The sequence below is a fragment of the Scyliorhinus torazame genome, chromosome 31 (assembly GCF_047496885.1).
Source record: "Scyliorhinus torazame isolate Kashiwa2021f chromosome 31, sScyTor2.1, whole genome shotgun sequence".
NCBI classification, from domain to species: domain Eukaryota; kingdom Metazoa; phylum Chordata; class Chondrichthyes; order Carcharhiniformes; family Scyliorhinidae; genus Scyliorhinus; species Scyliorhinus torazame.
In genome coordinates, this window is record NC_092737.1 from 35,359,156 (window position 1) to 35,387,092 (window position 27,937).

A 27,937-nucleotide genomic window follows, 5' to 3' on the forward strand; every position below is an offset into this window, starting at 1 on the left:
TATATATATTTTCTGTAGAATGGCAGAGACTGTCGCAAACTGGCTTTCTACTTTTGAACTGCTCTCAGTAAAACCAGCCAGGCACTTTTTAGCTGCTCTCAGCAAAACCAAACTGCAAAAATTTGCAGCTCTCTGGAAACACACAGACACTGCTTTTAAACTGAAACTAAAAACCAGCAAAACACAGACCTAAAGCCCAGCCCCACCCGCTCTCTGACATCACTGTTTTCTTAAAGGTACATTGCTTACACATCCATTTCTTAAAGGCACTCTTGCATAACAGAATGTATATGGATATCTCCTCAGAAACTCCCCAATTATCCTAACAGGAGGGTTTCCAAACTCCACTCCCGAAAACACGCTTTCAAATATTCTCTCAGAAGTGTGCTTTCCCTCAGCAGTCCAGATCCAGTCCACATTTTCCAAATGATACGTTTAAACGAAACCTCTGGTCCATTTTTAATGGCAAATTCAGTCCAGGATTTCACACCAACCCCTTTCGGATTTTTGTCTTTGGGCGGCTGTACAAGCTGTTTCACAATTGGTTTAACTCTCGGATCCAAGACTATTAAAATGACCGTTTCATCTACCTCTGAAGCCTGCTGTCCCACTTTAAGTCTAGTTGCTGCAATTGTCCTCTAACTCAGAACACTTTGTTTACTCTTCCTTGAAGTCTTCTGAAAAATACCTTGGTTTCTGTCCTCTCAACCTCAGGGGACCTAAACGAGTGAGTCGCGACTCTTTTGAGCATGCATGGCCAGAAAAGACATTGATTGATTAGTGCTTCCCTTGATTAGAGAATTTGCGGACAACACACAGGTTGGTGGAATTGCGGATAGCGGTGAGGACTGTCAGGGGATACAGCAGGGTTTAGAAGTTTGGAGACTTGGGCGGAGAGATGGCAGATGGAGTTTAATCCGGACAAATGTGAGGTAATGCATTTTGGAAGGTCTAATGCAGGTAGGGAATATACAGTGAATGGTAGAACCCTCAAGAGTATTGAAAGTCAAAGAGATCTAGGAGTACAGGTCCACAGGTCATTGAAAGGGCCAACACAGGTGGAGAAGGTAGTCAAGAAGGCATACGGCATGCTTGCCTTCATTGGCCGGGGCACTGACTATAAGAATTGGCAAGTCATGTTGCAGCTGTATAGAACCTTAGTTAGGCCAATCTTGGAGTATAGAACAGAGAACGATACAGCGCAGTACAGGCCCTTCGGCCCACGATGTTGCACCGACATGGGAAGTCAAAAAACAAAAGCCATCTAACCTACACTATGCCATTATCATCCATATGCTTATCCAATAAACTTTTAAATGCCCTCAATGTTGGCGAGTTCACTACTGTAGCAGGTAGGGCATTCCACGGCCTCACTACTCTTTGCGTAAAGAACCTACCTCTGACCTCTGTCCTATATCTATTACCCCTCAGTTTAAGGCTATGTCCCCTCGTGCCAGCCATATCCATCCGCAGGAGAAGGCTCTCACTGTCCACCCTATCTAACCCCCTGATCATTTTGTATGCCTCTATTAAGTCACCTCTTAACCTTCTTCTCTCCAACGAAAACAACCTCAAGTCCATCAGCCTTTCCTCATGAGATTTTTCCTCCATACCAGGCAACATCCTGGTAAATCTCCTCTGCACCCGCTCCAAAGCTTCCATGTCCTTCCTATAATGCGGTGACCAGAACTGTACGCAATACTCCAAATGCGGCCGTACCAGAGTTTTGTACAGCTGCAACATGACCTCATGACTCCGGAACTCAATCCCTCTACCAATAAAGGCCAACACTCCATAGGCCTTCTTCACAACCCTATCAACCTGGGTGGCAACTTTCAGGGATCTATGTACATGGACACCTAGATCCCTCTGCTCATCCACACTTCCAAGAACTTTACCATTAGCCAAATATTCCGCATTCCTGTTATTCCTTCCAAAGTGAATCACCTCACACTTCTCTACATTAAACTCCATTTGCCACCTCTCAGCCCAGCTCTGCAGCTTATCTATGTCCCTCTGTAACCTGCTACATCCTTCCGCACTGTCGACAACACCACCGACTTTAGTGTCGTCTGCAAATTTACTCACCCACCCTTCTGCGCCTTCCTCTAGGTCATTGATAAAAATGACAAACAGCAACGGCCCCAGAACAGATCCTTGTGGTACGCCACTTGTAACTGAACTCCATTCTGAACATTTCCCATCAACCACCACCCTCTGTCTTCTTTCAGCTAGCCAATTTCTGATCCACATCTCTAAATCACCCTCAATCCCCAGCCTCCGTATTTTCTGCAATAGCCTACCGTGGGGAACCTTATCAAACGCTTTACTGAAATCCATATACACCACATCAACTGCTCTACCCTTGTCTACCTGTTCAGCACCTTCTCAAAGAACTCGATAAGGTTTGTGAAGCATGACCTACCCTTCACAAAGCCATGCTGACTATCCCTGATCATATTATTCCTATCTAGATGATTATAAATCTTGTCTCTTATAATCCCCTCCAAGACTTTACCCACAACAGACGTGAGGCTCACCGGTCTATAGTTGCCGGGCTTGTCTCTGCTCCCCTTTTTGAACAAAGGGACCACATTTGCTATCCTCCAGTCCTCTGGCACTATTCCTGTAGCCAATGATGACATAAAAATCAAAGCCAAAGGTCCAGCAATCACTTCCCTGGCTTCCCAGAGAATCCTAGGATAAATCCCATCAGGCCCCGGGGACTTATCTATTTTCAGCCTGTCCAGAATTGCACCTCTTCAATTCAATTCTTGTCTCCACACTACCAGAAGGATGTGGAGGCTTTAGAGAGGGTGCAGAATAGATTTACCAGAATGTTGCCTGGTATGGAGGGCATTAGCTATGAGGAGCGGTTGAATAAACTCGGTTTGTTCTCACTGGAACGAAGGAGGTTGAGGGGAGACCTGATAGAGGTCTACAAAATTATGAGGGGCATAGACAGAGTGGATAGTCAGAGGCTTTTCCCCAGGGTAGAGGGGTCAATTACTAGGGGGCATAGGTTTAAGGTGAGAGGGGCAAGGTTTAGAGTAGATGTACGAGGCAAGTTTTTACACAGAGGGTAGTGGGTGCCTGGAACCCGTTACTGGAGGAGGCGGTGGAAGCAGGGACGATAGGGACATTTAAGGGGCATCTTGACAAATACATGAATAGGATGGGAATAGAGGGATACGGACCCAGGAAGTGTAGAAGATTGTAGTTTAGTCGGGCAGCATGGTCGGCACGGGCTTGGAGGGCCGAAGGGCCTGTTCCTGTGCTGTACTTTTCTTTGTTCTTCGTGAGCACATGACTGGTAGCACGAGATCAGTGCCAGCGAGATCGGTAGACGGAGACGTGGTGAATGTAAATACAGTTAATTCACCAGTTATGTTCTATGTTATTAACCCTGTGGGTTTTATCTGTGGGCCATTGTATGGCTTCACCCACAGGGGGAGATGTTGGAGGATGTTGGAGCATGTACAGGTTCCGCCCATGGTTCCGCCCCTTTGAAGGAGTATAAGAGTGCCACGTGATAGTGAGATGAGGAATAGGGAGAGAGAGCATTTAAACGCGTGGCTACAGGGATGGTGCAGGCGGGAGGGATTCAGATTTCTGGATAACTGGGGCTCTTTCTGGGGAAGGTGGGACCTCTACAGACAGGATGGTCTACATCTGAACCTGAGGGGCACAAATATCCTGGGGGGGAGATTTGTTAGTGCTCTTTGGGGGGGTTTAAACTAATGCAGCAGGGGCATGGGAACCTGGATTGTAGTTTTAGGGTACGGGAGAATGAGAGTATAGAGGTCAGGAGCACAGATTTGACGTCGCAGGAGGGGGCCAGTGTTCAGGTAGGTGGTTTGAAGTGTGTCTACTTCAATGCCAGGAGTATACGAAATAAGGTAGGGGAACTGGCAGCATGGGTTGGTACCTGGGACTTCGATGTTGTGGCCATTTCGGAGACATGGATAGAGCAGGGACAGGAATGGATGTTCAGGTTCCGGGGTTTAGGTGTTTTAGTAAGCTCAGAGAAGGAGGCAAAAGAGGGGGAGGTGTGGCGCTGCTAGTCAAGAACAGTATTACGGTGGCGGAGAGGATGCTAGATGGGGACTCTTCTTCCGAGGTAGTATGGGCTGAGGTTAGAAACAGGAAAGGAGAGGTCACACTGTTGGGAGTCTTCTATAGGCCTCCAAATAGTTCTAGGGATGTAGAGGGAAGGATGGTGAGGATGATCCTGGAGAAGAGCGAAAGTAATAGGGTAGTTATTATGGGAGACTTTAACTTTCCAAATATTGACTGGAAAAGATATAGTTGAGTACATTAGATGGGTCGTTTTTTGTACAGTGTGTGCAGGAGGGTTTCCTGACACAATATGTTGACAGGCCAACTTTGGATTTGGTTTTGGGTAATGAACCAGGCCAGGTGTTGGATTTGGAGGTAGGAGAGCACTTTGGGGACAGTGACCACAATTCGGTGACGTTTACGTTAGTGATGGAAAGGGATAAGTATACACCGCAGGGCAAGAGTTATAGCTGGGGGAAGGGCAATTATGATGTCATTAGACATGACTTGGGGGGGATAGGTTGGAGAAGTAGGCTGCAAGTGTTGGGCACACTGGATAAGTGGAGCTTGTTCAAGGATCAGCTACTGCGTGTTCTTGATAAGTATGTACCGGTCAGACAGGGAGGAAGGCGTCGAGCGAGGGAACCGTGGTTTACCAAGGAAGTGGAATCTCTTGTTAAGAGGAAGAAGGAGGCCTATGTGAAGATGAGGTGTGAAGTTTCAGTTGGGGCGATGGATAGTTACAAGGTAGCGAGGAAGGATCTAAAGAGAGAGCTAAGACGAGCAAGGAGGGGACATGAGAAGTATTTGGCAGGTAGGATCAAGGAAAACCCAAAAGCTTTCTATAGGTATGTCAGGAATAAAAGAATGACTAGGGCAAAAGTAGGGCCAGTCAAGGACAGGGATGGGAAGTTGTGTGTGGAGTCTGAAGAGATAGGCGAGATACTAAATGAATATTTTTCGTCAGTATTCACTCAGGAAAAAGATAATGTTGTGGAGGAGAATGCTGAGACCCAGGCTATTAGAATAGATGGCATTGAGGTACGTAGGGAAGAGGTGTTGGCAATTCTGGACAGGCTGAAAATAGATAAGTCCCCGGGGCCTGATGGGATTTATCCTAGGATTCTCTGGGAAGCCAGGGAAGAGATTGCTGGGCCTTTGGCTTTGATTTTTATGTCATCATTGGCTACAGGAATAGTGCCAGAGGACTGGAGGATAGCAAATGTGGTCCCTTTGTTCAAAAAGGGGAGCAGAGACAATCCCGGCAACTATAGACCGGTGAGCCTCACGTCTGTTGTGGGTAAAGTCTTGGAGGGGATTATAAGGGACAAGATTTATAATCATCTAGATAGGAATAATATGATCAGGGATAGTCAGCATGGCTTTGTGAAGGGTAGGTCATGCCTCACAAACCTTATCGAGTTCTTTGAGAAGGTGACTGAACAGATAGACGAGGGTAGAGCAGTTGATGTGTATATGGATTTCAGTAAAGCGTTTGATAAGGTTCCCCACGGTACGCTATTGCAGAAAATACGGAGGTTGGGGATTGAGGGTGATTTAGAGATGTGGATCAGAAATTGGCTAGCTGAAAGAAGACAGAGGGTGGTGGTTGATGGGAAATGTTCAGAATGGAGTTCAGTTACAAGTGACGTACCACAAGGATCTGTTCTGGGGCCGTTGCTGTTTGTCATTTTTATCAATGACCTAGAGGAGGGCGCAGAAGGGTGGGTGAGTAAATTTGTAGACGACACTAAGTCGGTGGTGTTGTCGACAGTGCGGAAGGATGTAGCAGGTTACAGACGGACATTGATAAGCTGCAGAGCTGGGCTGAGAGGTGGCAAATGGAGTTTAATGTAGAGAAACATAGAAACATAGAAAATACAGCACAGAACAGGCCCTTCGGCCCACGATGTTGTGCCGAACCTTTGTCCTAGATTAACCATAGATTATCATTGAAAGTGTGAGGAGAAGTGTGAGGTGATTCACTTTGGAAGGAATAACAGGAATGTGGAATATTTGGCTAATGGTAAAGTTCTTGGAAGTGTGGATGAGCAGAGGGATCTAGGTGTCCATGTACATAGATCCCTGAAAGTTGCCACCCAGGTTGATAGGGTTGTGAAGAAGGCCTATGGAGTGTTGGCCTTTATTGGTAGAGGGATTGAGTTCCGGAGTCATGAGGTCAGGTTGCAGCTGTACAAAACTCTGGTACGGCCGCATTTGGAGTATTGCGTACAGTTCTGGTCACAGGAAGCATTATAGGAAGGACGTGGAAGCTTTGGAGCGGGTGCAGAGGAGATTTACCAGGATGTTGCCTGGTATGGAGGGAAAATCTTATAAGGAAAGGCTGATGGACTTGAGGTTGTTTTCGTTGGAGAGAAGAAGGTTAAGAGGAGACTTAATAGAGGCATACAAAATGATCAGGGGGTTGGATAGGGTGGACAGTGAGAGCCTTCTCCCGCGGATGGAAATGGCTGGCACGAGGGGACATAACTTTAAACTGAGGGGTAATAGATATAGGACAGAGGTCAGAGGTAGGTTCTTTACGCAAAGAGTAGTGAGGCCGTGGAATGCCCTACCTGCTACAGTAGTGAACTCGCCAACATTGAGGGCATTTAAAAGTTTATTGGATAAACATATGGATGATAATGGCATAGTGTAGGTTAGATGGCTTTTGTTTCGGTGCAACATCGTGGGCCGAAGGGCCTGTACTGCGCTGTATTGTTCTATGTTCTAAGAGTAGCTGGCCTCTGGGACTGTCCTCAGTATGTACCAGTCACAGGCAGGCAAAGTTGAAAGCTAATTAAAACCACTGTTTTACTCCGACACGAGTCCTTGAGTGAATTGATGGCCGCATCAGGAGAGAAACCAGCGAAACCTCGAGGAATAGCATCGCAGAAGGAAGGAGCCTCGAGCCTGCAGCTCGAAGGCGGGAGTCCGAGCCCAGCTTGTGCCTGGCCAGTGCGATTGGGTAATGGCATCCTCCATGAGGCAGAGAGTGGGGGTGAAGTTGGGAGGAGGCCGGTGTGGAGCGGACTCGCCAGGTGGGCCGAATGGCCCGTCGCTGGGCTCCATGTCCCATGTCAGGTGCAGCTGAGGTAGCCACGACCAGCTTTGCCAGAACGAACAAAAAACAGGGAGGGAAGCGAACCAGGAATCTTCGGAAAACAATGCGGAGATCGACGGGAAATGTGGGAGGGGGAAGCGGGACGAAATGGATGATGGATATAATGAATAATAATCGCTTATTGTCACAAGTAGGCTTCAAATGAAGTTACTGTGAAAAGCCCCTAGTCGCCACATTCCGGCGCCTGCTCGGGGAGGCTGGTACGGGAATTGAACCCGCGCGGCTGGCCGTGTTCTGCTTTACAAGCCAGCTGTTTAGCCCATTGTGCTTAACCAGCCCCGAATTTAATTGGAGCGATGCGGAACATGAAAGGGAAGAAACAGGGCCAGACCGAGCTGGAGGATCCAGGGTGGAAGGGGGCAACAAACACATTTTCATCGAATGCCTAGAGAGCAGAAGGAGGGCATTCGGCCCATTGGGTTTGCACTGACCCTCGGTTAAAGCATTCCACCCAGGCCCAATGCCCTCCTCCAGCCCACCTAATCATTTGGAAACTGCGGGGCAATTTAGCACGGCCAATTCCTAACCTGCACATCTTTGGACTGTGGGAGGAAACCGGAGCACCCGGAGGAAACCCACGCAGACACGGGGAGAACGTGCAGACTCCGCGCAGACAGTGACCCAAGCCGGAATCGAACCTGGGACCCTGACGCTGTGAGGCAGCAGTGCTAACCCACTGTGCTACTCTGCCGCTCCACGTTCCTTTGGATCTGGAGTCACGTGTAGGCCAGACCGGGTAAGAACGCCAGATAGGGTTTTACCATCGTTTCCGGGTCGTCATTAGACTTTTAATTCCAGAGTTTCATTAATTTCAGACTCCACTGGCCCCTCCCCTGCCTGATAGTGAGGATAACATGGTCTGGGGAGTGTGTCAGTATTTACAGGGGGTCCCCGGGGAGTGTGTCAGTTTTTACAGGGAGACCCCGGGGAGTGTGTCAGTATTTACAGGGAGTCCCCGGGGAGTGAGTCAGTATTTACAGGGGGGTCCCCGGGGCGTGTGTCGGTATTTACAGGGGGTCCCCGGGGAGTGTGTCAGTATTTACAGGGGTGTCCCCGGGGGAGTGTGTCAGTATTTACAGGGAGTCCCCGCGGAGTGTGTCGGTATTTACAGGGGGGTCCCCGGGGAGTGTGTCAGTATTTACAGGGAGTCCCTGGGGAGTGTGTCAGTATTTACAGGGAGTCCCCGCGGAGTGTGTCGGTATTTACAGGGGGGATCCCCGGGGAGTGTGTCGGTATTTACAGGGGGTCCCCGGGGAGTGTGTCAGTATTTACAGGGTCTCCCCGGGGAGTGTGTCACTATTTACAGGGGGTCCCCGGGGTGTGTGTCAGTATTTACAGGGAGTCCCTGGGGAGTGTGTCAGTATTTACAGGGGGTCCCCGGGGAGTGTGTCAGTATTTACAGGGGGTCCCCGGGGAGTGTGTCAGTATTTACAGGGGGTCCCCGGGGAGTGTGTCAGTATTTACAGGGGGTCCCCGGGGAGTGTGTCAGTATTTACAGGGGGTCCCCGGTGAGTGTGTCAGTATTTACAGGGGGTCCCCGGGGAGTGTGTCAGTATTTACAGGGGTTCCCCGGGGAGTGTGTCAGTATTTACAGGGGGTCCCCGGTGAGTGTGTCAGTATTTACAGGGGGTCCCCGGGGAGTGTGTCAGTATTTACAGGGGGTCCCCGGGGAGTGTGTCAGTATTTACAGGGGGTCCCCGGGGAGTGTGTCAGTATTTACAGGGGGTCCCCGGGGAGTGTGTCGGTATTTACAGGGGGTCCCCGGGGAGTGTGTCAGTATTTACAGGGGGTCCCCGGGGAGTGTGTCAGTATTTACAGGGGGTCCCCCTCGGGAGTGTGTCAGTTTTTACAGGGAGTCCCCGGGGAGTGTGTCAGTATTTACAGGAGTCCACGCGGAGTGTGTCAGTATTTACAGGGGGTCCCCGGGGAGTGTGTCAGTGTTTACAGGGGTTCCCCTGGGGAGTGTGTCAGTATTTACAGGGGGTCCCCGGGGAGTGTGTCAGTATTTACAGGGAGTCCCTGGGAGTGTGTCAGTATTTACAGGGGGTCCCCGGGGAGTGTGTCAGTATTTACAGGGGGTCCCCGGGGAGTGTGTCAGTATTTACAGGGGGTCCCCGGGGAGTGTGTCAGTATTTACAGGGTGTCCCCGGGGAGTGTGTCAGTATTTACAGGGGGTCCCCGGGGAGTGTGTCAGTATTTACAGGGGGTCCCCGGGGAGTGTGTCAGTATTTACAGGGGGTCCCCGGGGAGTGAGTTAGTATTTACAGGGGGATCCCCGGGGAGTGTGTCGGTATTTACAGGGGGTCCCCGGGGAGTGTGTCTGTATTTACAGGGGGTCCCCGGGGAGTGTGTCAGTATTTACAGGGGGTCCCCGGGGGAGTGTGTCAGTATTTACAGGGGGTCCCCCTCGGGAGTGTGTCAGTTTTTACAGGGAGTCCCCGGGGAGTGTGTCAGTATTTACAGGGTGTCCCCGGGGAGTGTGTCAGTATTTACAGGAGGTCCACGCGGAGTGTGTCAGTATTTACAGGGAGTCCCCGCGGAGTGTGTCAGTATTTACAGGGGGTCCCCGGGGAGTGTGTCAGTATTTACAGGGAGTCCCCGCGGAGTGTGTCAGTTTTTACAGGAGGTCCACGCGGAGTGTGTCAGTATTTACAGGGGGTCCCCGGGGAGTGGGTCAGTATTTACAGGGGGTCCCCGGGGAGTGTGTCAGTATTTACAGGGGGTCCCCGGGGAGTGTGTCAGTATTTACAGGAGGGGTCCCCGGGGAGTGTGTCAGTGTTTACAGGGGGGTCCCCGGAGAGTGTGTCAGTATTTACAGGGAGTCCCCGCGGAGTGTGTCAGTATTTACAGGGGGTCCCCGGGGAGTGTGTCAGTATTTATAGGGAGTCCCTGGGGAGTGTGTCAGTATTTACAGGGAGTCCCCGCGGAGTGTGTCGGTATTTACAGGGAGTCCCCGCGGAGTGTGTCGGTATTTACAGGGGGGATCCCCGGGGAGTGTGTCGGTATTTACAGGGAGTCCCCGCGGAGTGTGTCGGTATTTACAGGGGGGATCCCCGGGGAGTGTGTCGGTATTTACAGGGAGTCCCCGCGGAGTGTGTCGGTATTTACAGGGGGGATCCCCGGGGAGTGTGTCGGTATTTACAGGGGGTCCCCGGGGAGTGTGTCAGTATTTACAGGGGTGTCCCCGGGGGAGTGTGTCAGTATTTACAGGGGGTCCCCGGGGAGTGTGTCAGTATTTACAGGGGGTCCCCGGGGAGTGTGTCAGTATTTACAGGAGTGGTCCCCGGGGAGTGTGTCAGTGTTTACAGGGGGTCCCCGGGGAGTGTGTCAGTATTTACAGGGGGTCCCCGGGGAGTGTGTCAGTATTTACAGGGAGTCCCTGGGGAGTGTGTCAGTATTTACAGGGGAGTCCCTGGGGAGTGTGTCAATATTTACAGGGAGTCCCCGGGGAGTGAGTCGGTATTTACAGGGGGTCCCCGGGGAGTGTGTCGGTATTTACAGGGAGTCCCCGGGGGAGTGTGTCAGTATTTACAGGGAGTCCCCGGGGAGTGTGTCGGTATTTACAGGGGGTCCCCGGGGAGTGTGTCGGTATTTACAGGGAGTCCCCGGGGGAGTGTGTCAGTATTTACAGGGTGTCCCCGGGGAGTGTGTCAGTATTTACAGGGAGTCCCCGGGGAGTGTGTCAGTATTTACAGGGAGTCCCCGGGGGAGTGTGTCAGTATTTACAGGGAGTCCCCGGGGAGTGTGTTAGTATTTACAGGGGAGTCCCCGGGGAGTGTGTCGGTATTTACAGGGGGTCCCCGGGGAGTGTGTCAGTATTTACAGGGGTCCCCGGGGAGTGTGTCAGTATTTACAGGGGGATCCCCGGGGAGTGTGTCGGTATTTACAGGGGTCCCCGGGGAGTGTGTCGGTATTTACAGGGGGATCCCCGGGGAGTGTGTCGGTATTTACAGGGGTCCCCGGGGAGTGTGTCGGTATTTACAGGGGGTCCCCGGGGAGTGTGTCGGTATTTACAGGGGGTCCCTGGGGAGTGTGTCGGTATTTACAGGGGGTCCCTGGGGAGTGTGTCGGTATTTACAGGGGGTCCCTGGGGAGTGTGTCGGTATTTACAGGGGGTCCCTGGGGAGTGTGTCGGTATTTACAGGGGGTCCCTGGGGAGTGTGTCGGTATTTACAGGGGATCGGTGTTGGGTTTGCTGTGTGACTGGGCCTTCCGTTGCCGGCAGCCATTTTGAAATCCACTCTCGCAGCCACGGACAACCTTGAATTCAGGACAAAGCGACGATCACTGGGTCAGAGACTGGGAACTCCCTCCCTAACTGCACAGTGGGTGTACTTGCACCGCACAGCCTGCAGCGGGGTCTAGAAGGGGGCCTCGCCACCACCGAGGGGCAATTAGGGATGGTTAATGAATATTGGGCCTGGCCAGCTGGGCCTCCACCGTCCTGTAACTGAGTTGACCAAATACACAGTGGATCGGGATGACGGACACAGACAGCGTGGTTCCTGATTCTGGGTGGTGTGGGTGCGGCAGGATCCCGTCCGGCCTCAGCCCAGTCTGGTCTATTTCTGAACAATCTTGGTTTGCGTCGATTCAAAGATCCTCTTCCCTCAACGACCCCGTGATTTCTCAGACTGCTGGGTTATTTCCGGGGCGTTTAACGTCCCCCTCCCCCGCCCAGCGTGGATTTAGAACATTTAATGCCTCAGAGTCGGAATCAATAGGTCCCAGAGTGAGGACCATCCAGCCCATCGCATCCGTGCAGAGCCGCCCAGGCACTCCCCCCCCCCACACCCCGGTATCTTTTACCCCAAACTTTAAACCTGTTCCCACCCACCCTCCCCCTCCACTATTTGCAGCCAATGGGAGCAGCTGTTCTTGTTTCCTCCAACCAATCCGGTCATCAACTTGTCCACCTCAATCTCCTCCATTCCGAGGCATCTTAGACCACAAGACATCGGAGCAGAATTAGGCCACTCGGCCCATCGAGTCTGCTCCGCCATTCAACCATGGCTGATATTTTTCTCATCCCCATTCTCCTGCCTTCTCCCCATAACCCCTGATCCCCTTATTGATCAAGAACCTATCTATCTCTGTCTTAAAGACTCAGTGATTTGGCCTCCACAGCCTTCTGCGGCAAAGAGTTCCACAGATTCACCACCCTCTGGCTGGAGAAATTCCTCCTCATTTCTGTTTTAAAGGATCGTCCCGTCAGTCTGAGTTTGTGTGGCCTCTGGTTCTAGTTTTTCCTACAAGTGGAAACATCCTCTCCACGTCCACTCTATCCAGGCCTCGCAGTATCCTGTCAGTTTCAATCAGATCCCCCCTCATCCATCTAAACTCCAACGAGTACAGACCCAGCAGGAGCCCTGCTTAAGCCCCCCACCCCCCAAAAAAAAGGCCCCGCCTCAATGTCTCCCCTGGTTCTAGTCCCTCCTGTCCCTGTCCCAGTTTCTCCAGCCCGAACCTCGGAGCTAAAATCCACCCCCCCCCCCCCCCCCACCCAAATCCTGGAACCGTTCAAGTTAATCCACTAACCACCCCCCCCCACCCCCCCCCCACTTCCCCGCAGCCCTCGAGGACCCTCACGTCCCTCCCCGGAAATGTGGGGGAGGTTTTTCTGATGGTGAACTTTACAAAGCATCAGGGTCACTTCCCTCTTTTTGAACGCGGTGCCTCTCCCACAAGACCTCGCGTCCAATTCTCGGAATCGATTGTGACACTTCCTGCTTCTCAGGGCAAAACTGAAATGGGAAACTTGGAGGGGGGGGGGGGGGGGTGTAAATCGGCCCTTTCAGCACCTCCGGGTGGGCCCGGCGATCGCGGGGACACTGTCGGCAGCTTCGTCGCTGTCGGGAGTCCGCATAAAAGTCTCGCGAACGACAGCGACCGGATAATCCGGAGATTTCGGCCGGGGCACAAATATCCCGGTCTGCTCCGGAGGTCCCCAGCGCCGCAGACGTCAGTCCACAGCCAGTACGATTCACTCCGCGTGAGATCAATAAACGGAGGAAGGCCCTGGATACTGCAAAGGCCCTGACAATATCCCAGCAATAGTACTGGAGAGTTGTGCTCCAGAACTTGCCGCGCCCCTAGCCACGCTGTTCCAATACAGCTACAACACTGGCATCCACCCGGCAATGCGGAAAATTGGTCTGCATTTCTTAGCTATTCTTACATGGGATGTGAGCTTCGCTGGCTTTATTGTCCATTCCTAATTACCCCTTCAGGAGGCGGTGCGAGCTGCCTTCTTAAACCGCTGTAGTCTGTGCCGTGTAGGTACACCCATTGTGCTGTTAGGGAGGGAGTTCCCTAACACAGGGTTAGATACAGAGTAAAGCTCCCTCTACACTGTCCCCATCAAACACTCCCAGGACAGGTACAGTTTGGGGTTAGATACAGAGTAAAGCTCCCTCTACACTGTCCCCATCAAACACTCCCAGGACAGGTATAGCACGGGGTTAGATACAGAGTAAAGCTCCCTCTACACTGTCCCCATCAAACACTCCCAGGACAGGTACAGCACGGGGTTCGATACAGAGTAAAGCTCCCTCTACACTGCCCCCATCAAACACTCCCAGGACAGGTACAGCACGGGGTTAGATACAGAGTAAAGCTCGTTCTACACTGTCCCCATCAAACACTCCCAGGACAGGTACAGCACGGGGTTAGGTACAGAGTAAATCTCCCTCTACACTGTCCCCATCAAACACTCCCAGGACAGGTACAGCACGGGGTTAGATACAGAGTAAAGCTCGTTCTACACTGTCCCCATCAAACACTCCCAGGACAGGTACAGCACGGGGTTAGGTACAGAGTAAATCTCCCTCTACACTGTCCCCATCAAACACTCCCAGGACAGGTACAGCATTGGGTTAGATACAGAGTAAAGCTCCCTCTACACTGTCCCCATCAAACACTCCCAGGACAGGTACAGCACGGGGTTAACATAGAACATAGAAAATACAGCACAGAACAGGCCCTTCGGCCCACGATGTTGTGCCGAACCTTTGTCCTAGATTAATCATAGATTATCATTGAATTTACAGTGCAGAAGCAGGCCATTAGGCCCTTTGAGTCTGCACCGGCTCTTGGAAAGAGCACCCTACCCAAACTCAACACCTCCACCCAACACCAAGGGCAATTTGGACATTAAGGGCAATTTATCATTGGCCAATTCACCTAACCCGCACATCTTTGGACTGTGGGAGGAAACCGGAGCACCCGGAGGAAACCCATGCAGACACGGGGAGGACGTGCAGACTCCGCACAGACAATGACCCAAGCCGGAATCGAACCTGGGACCATGGAGCTGTGAAGCAATTGCGCTATCCACAATGCTACCGTGCTGCCCTTAAGAACAAATAAATCTGCACTATATCATTTTACCGTCATCCATGTACCTATCCAACAGCTGCTTGAAGGTCCCTAATGTTTCCGACTCAACTACTTCCACAGGCAGTGCATTCCATGCCCCCACTACTCTCTGGGTAAAGAACCTACCTCTGATATCCCTCCTATATCTTCCACCTTTCACCTTAAATTTATGTCCCCTTGTAATGGTGTGTTCCACCCGGGGAAAAAGTCTCTGACTGTCTACTCTATCTATTCCCCTGATCATCTTATAAACCTCTATCAAGTCGCCCCTCATCCTTCTCCGTTCTAATGAGAAAAGGCCTAGTACCCTCAACCTTTCCTCGTAAGACCTACTCTCCATTCCAGGCAACATCCTGGTAAATCTCCTTTGCACCTTTTCCAAAGCTTCCACATCCTTCCTAAAATGAGGCGACCAGAACTGTACACAGTACTCCAAATGTGGCCTTACCAAAGTTTTGTACAGCTGCATCATCACCTCACGGCTCTTAAATTCAATCCCTCTGTTAATGAACGCGAGCACACCATAGGCCTTCTTCACAGCTCTATCCACTTGAGTGGCAACTTTCAAAGATGTATGAACATAGACCCCAAGATCTCTCTGCTCCTCCACATTGCCAAGAACTCTACCGTTAACCCTATATTCCGCATTCATATTTGTCCTTCCAAAATGGACAACCTCACACTTTTCAGGGTTAAACTCCATCTGCCACTTCTCAGCCCAGCTCTGCATCCTATCTGTGTCTCTTTGCAGCCAACAACAGCCCTCCTTACTATCCACAACTCCACCAATCTTCGTATCGTCTGCAAATTTACTGACCCACCCTTCAACTCCCTCATCCAAGTCATTAATGAAAATCACAAACAGCAGAGGACCCAGAACTGATCCCTGCGGTACGCCACTGGTAACTGGGATCCAGGCTGAATATTTGCCATCCACCACCACTCTCTGACTTCTATCGGTTAGCCAGTTCGTTATCCAACTGGCCAAATTTCCCACTATCCCATGCCTCCTTACTTTCTGCATACTGTTAGATACAGAGTAAAGCTCCCTCTACACTGTCCCCATCAAACACTCCCAGGACAGGTACAGCACGGGGTTAGATACAGAGTAAATCTCCCTCTACACTGTCCCCATCAAACACTCCCAGGACAGGTACAGCACGGGGTTAGATACAGAGTAAAGCTCCCTCTACACTGTCCCCATCAAACACTCCCAGGACAGGTACAGCACGGGGTTAGATACAGAGTAAAGCTGTCTCTACACTGTCCCCATCAAACACTCCCAGGACAGGTACAGCACGGGGTTAGATACAGAGTAAATCTCCCTCGACACTGTCCCCATCAAACACTCCCAGGACAGGTACAGCACGGGGTTAGATACAGAGTAAAGCTCCCTCTACACTGTCCCCATCAAACACTCCCAGGACAGGTACAGCACGGGGTTAGATACAGAGTAAAGCTCCCTCTACACTGTCCCCATCAAACACTTCCAGGACAGGTACAGCACGTGGTTAGATACAGAGTAAAGTTACCTCTACACTGTCCCCATCAAACACTCCCAGGACAGGTACAGCACGGGGTTAGATACAGAGTAAAGCTCCCTCTACACTGTCCCCATCAAACACTCCCAGGACAGGTACAGCACGGGGTTAGATACAGAGTAAAGCTGTAACGTGGTGTCAGAGACCCTAAATTCTTTTTAAACGTACCTGGATCTGCACCGTACGTGCTGTCAGCTGCAGGGCTGTGGACTGGGCACAGGAAGGTGGGATTAGGTGGGTGTCTCTGGGTCGGAATGGAGAAGATGGGGTCCTTCGGCGCTGTAACGTTCCTATGGTACTCTGTCACGTAAAGCCAAATGATTTAAGAATATGGACCTGCCTTTCGAGCCCCGGTTTATCAATCACGTCCTTCAGCAGAACTACAGGATGTAAAATTAGCACTGTCGAGTACGAAACGGTGATAATTGGCCAGAAGTTATGGTTTGCTGGCTGCTGCGAAACAGGAGGGAAAAGAGGGTGCCTCACTGTCATAGAATCATCGAATTTACCGTGCAGAAGGAGGCCATTCGGCCCATCGAGTCTGCACCAGCCCCTGGAAAGAGCACCCCACTCCTCCACCCTATCCCCGTATCCCAGTAACCCCCACCTAACCTTTTTGGACACTAAGGGGCAATTTATCACGGCCAATGCACGATCAATTGCACAAAGATGGGTACAACTGAGGCTTTATTGCTCGAAGATGTGTGGCCTCCCACAGCAGCTGGCGAAATGGCTGCAGCATGGAGGACACGCATATGTATACTCCGCCTACTGGGCGGAGCCAGCAGGCAGGGAGTACCAACGTACCTGTAGTACAGGTCCTACCATACATCACCTAAAAGAGGTGCAACAGTGGTTTACCCGCACATCTTTGGACTGTGGGAGGAAACCGGAGCACCCGGAGGAAACCCACGCACACACGGGGGAGAACGTGCAGACTCCGCACGGACAGTGACCCAAGCCGGAATCGAACCCAGGATCCTGGAGCTGTGAAGCAGCAGTGCTAACCACCGTGCTACACGTTCTCCCCATGCCCGCGTGGGTTTCCTCCTCCAGTTCGGTCAATTGGCCATTCTGGATTCTCCCTCTGAGTACCCGAACAGGCACCGAGTGCGGTTTGCGCAGTAACCTCGTCGCAGTGTCAGCCGACTTGCGACACCGGTGAAAGATCATCATTCTTATTGTCTTGTAAATTTCAGAAATGAAACGCAATGGTGGGAGTTTCTGTTTCTGGTGGGAACGTTCGCCGGCTGCCTCGATTCACATCGAGCGTCCCGTCCGGCAGGGAAAGGGGAGGACAACTTGGTGCCTGTTGTAGAAATGGGTTCAGTTTGCAGGTGGAGAGGGCGGTTATCAAAAACGGAGATCGGGGTCTGCTGTTTGATGGAGATAACTTGGAGGGGAAAAGTAAAGTTATTTACAGAACTTGTTAGGTGGAAGCCCCCCAAAATAAATATTTCACCAAGTGCCAGACATTGGCCTGATTGCCGATCTAGCTGACAGGTTCAGCTGACGTCTAAAGCCATAATGTAAAGCTAAAAATACTTTGGATAAGGAGATCAGGTGACATTCCCATCGTTAAGCTTCCATGGATTATCTTAGTGGCTGGAAACGCCTCGTAGAAACTTACAGAAAACAGTAGCAGGAGGGAGGCCATTCGGCCCCTCGAGTCTGCCCCGCCATTCGTTATGATCATTGCTGACCATCCAAATCAATAACCTAATCCCACTTTCCCCCACATCCTCTGACCCCCTCCGCCCCGGGTGCTGTATCTAACGGCTTCTGAGAAACACAACGAATTCGCCTCGGCTACTTCCCGTGGTGACGAATTCCACAGGCCGCCCTCTCTCTGGGGGAAGAAATGTCTCCTCATCTCTGTCCGAAATGTCTCCCCCGTATCCTCAGACTGTGACCCCTGGTTCTGGACACTCCCCACCATCGGGAACATCCTTCCTGCATCGACCCTGTCCAGTCCCCCCCCACCATCGGGAACATCCTTCCTGCATCGACCCTGTCCAGTTCCCCCCCCCCACCATCGAGAACATCCTTCCTGCATCGACCCTGTCCAGTCCCCCCCACCCCCACCATCGGGAACATCCTTCCTGCATCGACCCTGTCCAGTCCCCCCCACCATCGGGAACATCCTTCCTGCATCGACCCTGTCCAGTCCCCCCCACCATCGGGAACATCCTTCCTGCATCGACCCTGTCCAGTCCCCCCCCACCATCGGGAACATCCTTCCTGCATCGACCCTGTCCAGTCCCCCCCACCATCGGGAACATCCTTCCTGCATCGACCCTGTCCAGTCCCCCCCCCACCATCGGGAACATCCTTCCTGCATCGACCCTGTCCAGTCCCCCCCCACCATCGGGAACATCCTTCCTGCATCGACCCTGTCCAGTCCCCCCCCCACCATCGGGAACATCCTTCCTGCATCGACCCTGTCCAGTCCCCCCCCCACCATCGGGAACATCCTTCCTGCATCCACCCTGTCCAGTCCCCCCCCCCACCATCGGGAACATCCTTCCTGCATCGACCCTGTCCAGTCCCCCCCCACCATCAGGAACATCCTTCCTGCATCGACCCTGTCCAGTCCCCCCCCACCATCAGGAACATCCTTCCTGCATCGACCCTGTCCAGTCCCCCCCACACCATCGGGAACATCCTTCCTGCATCGACCCTGTCCAGTCCCCCCCCACCATCGGGAACATCCTTCCTGCATCGACCCTGTCCAGTCCCCCCCACCATCGGGAACATCCTTCCTGCATCGACCCTGTCCAGTCCCCCCCACCATCGGGAACATCCTTCCTGCATCGACCCTGTCCAGTCCCCCCCCACCATCGGGAACATCCTTCCTGCATCTACCCTGACCAGTCCCCCCCACACCACCGGGAACATCCTTCCTGCATCGACCCTGTCCAGTCCCCCCCACCATCGGGAACATCCTTCCTGCATCGACCCTGTCCAGTACCCAACCCACCATCGGGAAGATCCTTCCTGCATCGACCCTGTCCAGTCCCCCCCACCATCGGGAACATCCTTCCTGCATCCACCCTGTCCAGTCCCCCCCCACCATCGGGAACATCCTTCCTGCATCGACCCTGTCCAGTCCCCCCCACCATCGGGAACATCCTTCCTGCATCGACCCTGTCCAGTCCCCCCCCACCATCGGGAACATCCTTCCTGCATCGACCCTGTCCAGTCCCCCCACCATCGGGAACATCCTTCCTGCATCGACCCTGTCCAGTCCCCCCCACCATCGGGAAATCCTTCCTGCATCGACCCTGTCCACTCCCCCCCCCCCCCCCCACCATCGGGAAATCCTTCCTGCATCGGCCCTGTCCAGTCCCCCCCACCATCGGGAACATCCTTCCTGCATCGACCCTGACCAGTCCCCCCCCCACCATCGGGAACATCCTTCCTGCATCGACCCTGACCAGTCCCCCCCACCATCGGGAACATCCTTCCTGCATCGACCCTGTCCAGTCCCCCCACCATCGGGAACATCCTTCCTGCATCGACCCTGTCCAGTCCCCCCCACCATCGGGAACATCCTTCCTGCATCGACCCTGTCCAGACCCCCCCACCATCGGGAACATCCTTCCTGCATCGACCCTGTCCAGTCCCCCCCCACCATCGGGAACATCCTTCCTGCATCGACCCTGTCCAGTCCCCCCCCCCACCGGGAACATCCTTCCTGCATCGACCCTGTCCAGTCCTGTTAGAATTTTATAGGTTTCTATGAGATCCCCCCTCATTCTCCTGAACTCCAGCGAATACAATCCTAACCGACTCAATCTCTCCTCGTATGTTCGGCGGTACGCCATAGAACATACAGTGCAGAAGGAGGCCATTCGGCCCATCGAGTCTGCACCGACCCACTTGAGCCCTCACTTCCGCCCTATCCCCGTAACCCAATAACCCCTCCTAACCTTTTTGGACACCAAGGGCAATTTATCACGGCCAATACACCTAACTTGCACATCTTTGGACTGTGGGAGGAAACCGGAGCTCCCGGAGGAAACCCACGCAGACACGGGGAGGACGTGCAGACTCCGCACAGACAGTGACCCAGCGGGGAATTGAACCTGGGACCCTGGCGCTGTGAAGCCACAGTGCTATCCACCGTGCAGCCCTGAATCCGTGCCATCCCTGGAATCAGTCTGGTAAACCTTCGTTGCACTCCCTCTGGAGCAAGATCATCCTTCCTCAGTGTCATGATATACATCAGCATATCACGGTGCAATCACACACACACTGATGGACCAACCAGCACGCACACAACATCGCAGCCAATCACCAGTGAGAGCACCCGCACTATAAAGACAGGGGACACCAGAGTTCCTGCGGATTCTAGCAGCAGCCAGCTCGGAGCACAGAGCTCGCAGCCTGCAACACAGACATTCACCATGTGCTGAGTGCCTCACCTAGATAGTGATAGGACAGGGTCCACAGATTAGCTGGTAATGCACGTACCCAAGCTTACAGTATGTTATTACAGTTGAGTTAATAAAATCGAGTTACACCATCTCCAGCCGTGTCGACCAGAACACCCAACACGACATGGTTCCAGGAGTGGACGCATACTCGCCCCTGTGAGACCTACCTGCAACTAATCAGCAATCCGCCACCCTGCAGCTTGGAGAACATCAACCCGCCGCCGCCGCTCCGCATCGCTGGCAATCTCGGGGTAAATTGGAAGCTTTTTAAACAGCGCTTCCAGCTCTTTCTTGAGGCCACAGACAGGGAGAATGCACCAGGAAGATCGCCCTCCTTCTCTCCACGGCAGGGCAACACGCCATCTACATCTTTAACTCCCTCACATTCGCGGACGGCGAGGACAAAACCAAATACAAGACGGTGCTCCTCAAATTCGACACACTTCAGCGTTGAAGTTAACGAAAGTTTCGAAAGGGACCTGTTCCAGCAGCGCCTGCAGGGTAAGGACGAGCCTTTCCAGTCTTATTTAACGCACCTCCGCATCCTCGCGCAGTCCTGCGGCTACGGGCCCACCTCCGACTCCATGATACGCGACCAGATAGTTTTCGGGGTCATGTCGGACACCCTGCGCCCGCAGCTCCTTAAAATCAAGCAACTCCCCCTGGAGACGGCCAGTGAGACCTGCGTCCTGCGTGACGTGCGGCAACTGTGGCTCCGCCCATTTAAAGTGGCAATGTCCGGCCAAAGCGGGACAATGCCTCCGCTGTGGCAGGCTTGGCCACTACGCTGCCTGCTGTCGAGCACCTCAGCTGCCAACTCGCAACAGTTTAACCAGCCTCGCAGGAATGTTCGGGCAATTCTACCCACGTTCACCGAGTCCGACCCTGACATCACACAGACCAGTGACACTGAGGACAGGGAGCCTTTCCGCGTCGCTGTCATCAGCAAGAACAAGCTGTCCCCGAGTCGAACGCACCAGCCGCTGTCGGTGCTCAGCATTGATCCGGGCGACGAGTGGTGTGCCACCCTGACGGTCAACCAATTCCGCCTGGACACTGGTGCTTCCGCCAATCTCCTCGCATGGTCAGCACTTCAAACCCTGAGGGTCAAGCCAGCAATTCTTCCATCCATCTGTCAACTGGTCGACGAGAATGGCAACGTCATCCCCGCCACGGGGTCGTGCCAACTCGAAGTGACGCACAACTCGCGTAAATGTCCTTCGAGATCGTGGGCTCTTCAAAGGACTCTCTGCTAGGCGCACAGGCGTGCAAACTCCTCCACCTCGTTCAGCGAGTACACTCTCTCTCTCCAGAAGGCACGTCTGACTCCCAAGATGCGGAATTCAGGGCGCAACTAAACTCACTCCTCTCTCACAACCAGGATGCTTTCGAGGGCATGGGCAAACTGCCCTACACGTACAAAATAAACTCAAACAGGATGCCACCCCGGTCATTCACGCACCTCGCAGAGTCCCAGCACCCCTCAAGGACCGCCTCAAGCAGCAGCTGCAGGACCTTCAGGACCAAGGAGTGCTTTCCCGGGTCACGGAGCCGACTCCATGGGTCAGCTCCATGGTGTGCGTCAAGAAGCCTTCCGGCGATCTCCGGATCTGTATAGACCCGAAAGACTTAAATCGCAACATAATGAGGGGACACTACCCCAAACCCAAACGTGAGGAGATCACGAGCGAGATGCTAGGGCAAAAATATTCACCAAGCTTGATGCCTCAAAGGGCTTCTGGCAGATTCAATTGGATCAGTCCAGCAGGAAGCTGTGTCCCTTCAACACTCCATTTGGCAGATACTGCTACAAATAGATGCCATTTGGAATCATATCGGCCTCCGAGGTGTTCCACCGCATCATGGAACAGATGATGGAGGGCATCGAGGGCGTGCGCGTCTATGTGGACGATATCATTATTTGGTCCACCACACCGCAGGAGCACATCAGTCGCCTCCAACGCGTCTTTAAACGGATACGGGACCAGGGCCTGCGCCTTAACAGAGTCAAGTGTTCTTTTGGCCAAACCGAGCTGAAGTTCCTGGGGGACCACATCTCCCGGTTGGGGGTGCGGCCGGATGCCGACAAGGTGGCAGCCATCACGGCCATGCAGACGCCCACAGACAAGGAGGCGGTGCTACGCTTCCTAGGAATGGTCAACTTCCTGGGAAAATTCATCCCTAACCTCGCTTCCCACACCACAGCTCTCCGGCACCTTGTCAGGAAGACAACGGAAATTCCAGTGGCTTCCCACCCACCAGCGTGAATGGGAGGAGCTCGAGGTCAAGCTCACCACCGCCCCGGTACTGGCGTTCTTCGATCCTGCACGGGAGACGAAGATCTCGACTGACGCCAGCCAGTCCGGCATTGGGGCGGTCCTCCTGCAACGAGATGACGCCTCATCATGGGCCCCGGTCGCCTATGCGTCACGTGCCATGACCCCCCCCACAGAACAGCGCTATGCGCAGATTGAAAAGGAGTGCCTGGGCCTGTTGACTGGCGTTGACAAGTTCCACGACTATGTGTACGGCCTTCCCCAGTTCACTGTGGAGACCGACCATCGCCCGCTGGTTGGCATCATCCAAAAGGACCTTAATGACATAACCCCTCGCCTCCAGCGCATTCTGCTCAAACTCCGGAGGTACGACTTCCAACTTGTCTACACCCCGGGTAAGGACCTGATCATAGCAGACGCTCTGTCCAGGGCAGTCGACACTCTGTCCGACCCTGAGGGGTTCGTTGGCCAAGTTACTGCACATGTAGCCTTCACTTCTGCCAATCTGCCGGCCACTGACGAACGCCTTGCCCACATTCGCCGTGAGACTGCGGCTGACCCCCTTCTGCAACGTGTGATGCGCCACATGACGGACGGGTGGCTCAAGGGGCAATGCCCACAGTTTTACAACATTCGGGACGATTTGGCAGTCGTGGATGGTGTCCTCCTGAAGCTGGACCGCATCGTGGTCCCACACAACATGCACCGGCTGGTCTTAGAACAACTGCATGAAGGCCATCTCGGCGTTGAGAAGTGCCGACGGAGGGTCCGAGAGGCTGTGTACTGGCCGGGAATAAATGAGGACATTGCCAACACTGTGCTCAATTGCCCCACCTGTCAGCGCTTCCAGCCGGCACAACCACGTGAGACCCTTCAGCCCCATGAGTTGGTCACGTCCCCCTGGTCGAAGGTGGGCATGGACCTGTTCCATGCGCTCGGCAGGGACTACATCATCATCATCGACTACTTTTCCAGCTATCCAGAGGTCATACGCCTGCACGACACCACGTCATCGGCTGTTATCCGGGCCTGCGCAGAGACCTTTGCTCGCCACGGCATCCCGCTCACCGTGATGTCAGACAATGGCCCCTGCTTCGCGAGTCAGGAATGGTCTTCCTTCGCCAGCTCATACAACTTTGCACCCGTGACGTCCAGTCCCCTGCACCCTCAGTCAAATGGCAAAGCAGAGAAGGGCGTCCACATTGTAAAAAGGCTCCTCTGCAAGGCTGCTGATGCAGGATCTGACTTCTGCCTCGCCTTGCTGGCCTATCGCTCGGCCCCACTGTCCACGGGCCTATCGCCGGCCCAACTGCTTATGAGTCGCACCCTGAGGGCCACTGTGCCGTCCATTCACGTCCCAGACCCCGACCATGCTCTGGTACTTCGGTGGATGCAGCAACAGCGTGAGCAACACAAGGCGGCTCATGATGCTCGGGTGACTGGTCTTGCTGCTCTGGTGCCTGGAGATCATGTCTGCATACACCTTCCGGAGGGTGGCTGGTCAGCAACCGCTGAGGTTCTGAGACAGGTGGCTCCCCGCTCGTTTGTGGTTCGTTTGCCCGATGGCTCCATTCGCCGCCGCAATCGGCGTGGCCTTCGTCTGGTTCCACGCTCGCTACGTGATCCTGCACCGGTGCCACACCCTCCTGTTGTCCCTGACATGGACTTTGTTGAGCTTCCGGATACCCTGCCTCCTCCTCACTCTGCCGTGGCCCGGCCCATTCCTCAGCCGGTGGATCCTGAACCACCCTTGAGGCGGCCAACCCAAATTTGTCGCCCACCCCAAAGACTTGATTTATAAACCTTGCACTATTGGACTCACTGACTTGCTCTGCCGCACTGTTTAAGAGTTTTCCATCGTTTGTCAATAGCATGTGTTTCGTTCTTGGTGTAACATAGTTTTCCTCTGCACCTGGCACCTTCCCGTGTTTATAGCATGGCCACATGTACATATTGATGTGAATAATGCACACACATGATCAGACACACTCACTACACTTTATTTATTCTCATGTAGGCACATATTCTTTGCGAAAAGGGGGGGGATGTCATGATATACATCAGTATATCATGGTGCAATCACACACACACTGACACACTGATGGACATACAGTTGGACCCACCAGCATACACAACATCGCAGCCAATCACCAGTGAGCGCACACGCACTATAAAGACAGGGGACACCAGAGTTCCCGCTCATTCTAGCAGCAGCCAGCTCAGAGCACAGAGCTCACAGCCTGCAACACAGACATTCACCATGTGCTGAGTGCCTCGCCTAGATAGTGATAGGACAGGGTCCACAGATTAGCTGGTAATGCACGTACCCAAGCTTACAGTATGTTATTACAGTTGAGTTGTTAATAAAATAGAGTTACACCATCTCCAGCCGTGTTGACCTGTTTGTAGACCAGAACACCCAACACGACAATGAGACCAAAAAACGCACACGATACTCCTCACCGAGGCTCCTGTATAATTGCAGCGAGACATCCCTGCTCCTGTACTCGAATCCTCTCGCTATGAAGGCCAGCGTACCGTTAGCCTTCTTTACCGCCTGCTGTACCTGCACACTTACCCTCAGTGAGTGGTGTCCGAGGACACCCAGGTCTCGTTGCACACTCCCCTCTCCCAGTCTATCGCCATTCAGGTAATAATCTGCCTCCTTGCTTTTGCTACGAAAGTGGGCCTTCGAGATCCTTTGAAAGGTTCAGCACGGTGGTTAGGAGGAGGAGCGTATGACTGAAATGTAGATATACCAGTTTTGTCTTCACTTGTACTGTTGACGATGATACAGCGACGAGTGTACATACTTTAGATATTGACTCATTGAATATGAAGGCAGTTGGACCAACCAGCATACACAACATCGCAGCCAATCACCAGTGAGAGCACACGCACTATAAAGACAGGGGGCACCAGAGTTCCCGCTCACTCGAGCAGCAGCCAGTTCAGAGCACAGAGCTCAGGTCCAGCCTTCAGTTTGAGGCACTGAAGACTGAAGGCTGGACCTGATAATATTTAACCACAGACGCTAAAGAAAAGCAGAGAGGTTCTATGTGAGCTACTAATTTAGCTGACTAACAGCTCTTTGAGATCTGGGCTAGTTAGCACTGACAGAACAGAAAGCCTGAAGCATCCACGTGTACCCAGCCTCATTCTAGATCGGAACCGAGGAACAAGAGTGGGCCCTTGAATTTTATCGGTCATTATGGCCGATCTGCATCTCGGCTCCATTTACCAGACTTATATCGTATCGGGGCGGGGAGGGGGGGGGGAAGTGTCTAAATTGCCCTTAGTGTTGGGTGGGGCTACTGGGTTATGGGGATAGGGTGTAGGTGTTGACCTTGGGTAGGGTGCTCTTTCCAAGAGCCGGTGCAGACTCGATGGGCCGAATGGCCTCCTTCTGCACTGTAGGGATACTGTGTTTCTACCTTGTTGGTAAAGCTCTTTAATTTATATTTTTATTCGACTTGAAATACATAAACTAAACTGTTGCATAATTGCTGAAGACAAACGATTCAATCGTTCATGTTTCAGATCAAATGCTGGGCGGCATTATTTATTTAAAAAGCATTGTTTAATGTTTGGAGACCCAAATGGTTAATTCGGAGGAAACCAACGTAATACAATGTTAAAAAAATTATATAGTATGGGGTGGGAGGGGGGGAGAGAGAGAGTGTGTGAGGGATGGGGGAGAGAGAGAGAGAGAGAGGGAGAGAGAGAGTGTGAGGGATGGGGGAAGAGAGAGAACGTGAGAGGGATGGATAGAGAGAGACAGAGAGAGAGAGAGAGTGTGTGAGAGCCAGGTCATTCTGGGGCAGGGTGCTAAATCTGTAACTCTCTCTCCCACCCAAAAGAAAACCTCTTGGAAGCTGGGGGTTAGCTAGAATTGTCCGCACTGGGAGATCGAGGGACTAACACGAGGAAATGGTTTGAATGTTAGAAATAGAATTTACAGTGCAGAAGGAGGCCATTCGGCCCATCGAGTCTGCACCGACCCACTTAAGCCCTCACCTCCACCCTATCCCCGTAACCCAACAACCCCACCTAATCTTTTTTTGGACACTTAGGGGCAATTTAGCACGGCCAATCCACCTAACCTGCGCGTCTTTGGACTGTGGGAGGAAACCGGAGCGCCCGGAGGAAACCCACGCAGACACTGGGGAGAACGGGCAGACTCCGCACAGACAGTGACCCAAGCGGGAATCGATCTTGGGACCCTGGAGCTGTGAAGCAATTGTGCTAACCACCGTGCTACCGTGCTGCCCTTTATAAGTCTGAATTCACCAAACGATCAAGAGATTGTCTTTTCATGCCAGAGAGATCAACAGTACACCCGCTCTGTCTGGCTTCAGCTCCAACACTGAAACTGCAGCAAACAGCCTAAAGCGAAAGTAAAAAGCTGACAGACAGCCCAGCTCCACCCACTCTCTGACATCACTGATAAACACCCATTTCTTAAAGGTGCATTTCTTAAACCACCCACTTCTTAAAGGTACTCTCACATGACACGACCCACACATACAAGACAGACAAACACAGAGTGGGGGGGGGGGTGAAAATCATAAGGGTGATGGTCAAAAGTCTTTGCTCCCATTGGAGGTTGAATAGCAGGCTGCTTGGTCAGAGTCCCCGGTTTGCAGCCTGTAGCGATCTTGGCTGTAGCTTTGAGGTGTATCACTCACAGCTCTTCCCGAGAGGCTTCCTATCAAACTCCGCTCTCAGTCCGTCGCTGACTTCCAGGCCTCCGCCTTCTCTGGAGAGTTGGCCGGTTCTCCCTCGTCTGGCACAGCCGGGAAGGGCTCCCTGTACACGCACGATTCATCAGCCCCCCGCCCCGCCAGTTCGGAAACACCGCCTTTCCCGGACAGGGAAAAAACAAAACGGAGCAGGGGCGAGGACAGCAGCCCTTCCTCCGAGCAGCCAGCAGTCGGAGCAAAACCAGAAACCCGACCCTTGAAGCCCCGAAATATTCCGGTGGGGATCGGACCCAAACGCCGCCTGTTACCGGGTCACAGCACAGCCTTTGGCGCCAATTCATTCAAACTGTCTTCGCCACTTCTGCAATCGCCAGCCTAAATAGGCGCAGCCTTCTGGAACCTGCTGCTGCGATTAAAG

The 27,937-nt window shown here is 52.9% G+C and overlaps 1 protein-coding gene across 1 annotated transcript in view; it reads right to left on the bottom strand.

The window, feature by feature from the left end:
* Positions 1-27,937, bottom strand: part of slc25a35 (solute carrier family 25 member 35) — a 107,358-nt gene that overhangs the window by 77,588 nt on the left and 1,833 nt on the right. The gene's annotated exons all lie outside the window — the stretch shown is intronic.